Genomic DNA, 2,067 nt, shown 5'->3' on the forward strand with positions numbered 1-2,067 from the left:
AAGCCACTTCTGGGTCTTGAGTGGGCCTTTAAGGGCCCACGGTTTACACCCGGCTCCCCAGCTCAGCGGGGCAGGCTTTGGCAGAGCTGTTTTGCAAGAGAAACAGAGGTCAAAGGACTCTCTTGTATTGAAGGCCTCTCTCAAAATGAAGGATTTGGCCTCTGAGATTAATGTTCATAGTGAACCCCCGCGATACTTAATTCCCTTTTCTGTGAACTCAGTACATTTTTAAAATTCAGTGAGGGGCCCTCCCATGGCGTGGCATGGAAACCGCAAACCCCGACTCCCTTCTCCTGGAGTTTGAAACGACCCCCCATCCCAGGAGCTGACGGCTGCACCCTAGGGTTAGCTGCTGGGCGAAATCCTTCGGATTAAAGAATGCCCCAGAATAGCAGGTCTTAAATCTGCACAATTTACATCCAGTGGCGAGTAATATAAGAATTGAAAACAAAAATGGCTTTTTCAGAAAAGGTTCTTTAACTGTGGCTACCATATGGGGGACACGGAGGCTACTGAGAAGGACATGCGAGGTCTCTCTGGGTTAAAATGGGGTGTATGTTCTGAGTCATTTCTCCCAGGAAAATACGGTCGTCCTCACTGAGAAGCTAGGGCTCGGGTTGGGGACTTTACCCATTGGGTACTAATAGCTGTGCTTCAAGTAATATTAGGAGTCAGAAAAACAAGTGGAAAGTAAATCCATTGAGAAGATATAATCATAATTCGTGCGGTAAATGGCAGCTAAAAGAGCAGCTCTCAGAGGAAATAAATGCCAGGGCCGACTGGTGGCCTGGAGGTTAAGACTAGATCTCGGGACCAGCAGTTAGCGTAATGGCTATGTCGCTGGACTCCCATGTAGTCGACCATGGTTTGAGTCCCGGACCCGGTGGCTTAAACTCACGCCGGGCGCATGTGCGTGCGTGGCCAAGATCCCAAGAGGAGAATGGAGGAGAAGGGATTGCAGCATGGCCATCCACCCTGGGGGGTGATTTCTCGCTTTCTGTCTCTCTGTCTCTGTCTGTCTGGAGAGCACACACGCCCTATAGCAAAAACTTCTCAAAAAAAAAAAGACTGGATCCCACATGGCTGACAGCACAGTGCCAGTTTTGAACCTGGAGGTTTAAAAATCACATTGGAAAGAGCTGGCAGGTGGCAAGGTAGTTGGGATGCTGGACTCCCACATGAACGACCATGGTTCAAATCCCAGACGTGGTGGCTTGCTTTTTCCTCTGTCTCTCTCTGGTCAAATTAAATCTCAAATCAAATTAACAATGACAACAAATAAAGTTAAATAAATAAATATTTTTTTTTTAAAAAAATCACACTGGGTGCGTGTGCGTGCCTGCCCAGAACCCTGAGAGAATGGACGAGAAGGGCTTGAGGCATGGTTATCACCCCTGGAGGGTGATTTCTCACCTTCTCCTCTCTCTCTGTCTCTTTGGCGAGTGGCAGCAAAAACTAAAAAAGAAAAAGAAAAAAAAAAAGAGAGAAAAAAAATAACAGATGCCCCGAACCCAAGAAAAAGTTGGTAGCTTCCCATGACCTCACCTGCGTCGTAAAGGCCTCGCCTCTGTCGTAAGCCTGTGACCCAGAGAAGGAGCAGCGGCGCTAGCAGGTGGTCCCAGCGACTGCAGTGTGCTGGGCTCAGGTGTTAGCCCTTCCCATCCATTCGCTGCACTGCCCAGGTAGGCCTCACGTGCTCCCACTAGTGGCCTTCGATCTTAACAAAATAAATAATAACTGATGTGTACTAAAAACTTCCAGTTAAAGAATAGATTATTGGGGGCCAACAGATGGCACAGTGGTTACAGTGCTGGACTCCCACGTGGTCGACTATGGTTCGAGTCCCAGACTTGGTGGGTGGCTTGAAACTCATGCCAGGTGCGTGTGCATGCGTACCCAAGATTCCAAGAGGAGAATGGAGGAGAAGGGATTGCAGCGTGGCCATCCCTCCTGGGGGTGATTTCTCACTTTCTGTCTCTTCGTCTCTCAGATGAGTGCATGTACCCTACCGCAAAAAAAAAAAAAAAAAAAAGTTTAAAAAAAAAAAAAAAAAAAAACAAAAAAAAC

This window comes from Tupaia chinensis, unplaced genomic scaffold, assembly GCF_000334495.1.
Source record: "Tupaia chinensis unplaced genomic scaffold, TupChi_1.0 Scaffold146907_1, whole genome shotgun sequence".
In the NCBI taxonomy this organism is placed as follows: Eukaryota; Metazoa; Chordata; class Mammalia; order Scandentia; family Tupaiidae; genus Tupaia; species Tupaia belangeri.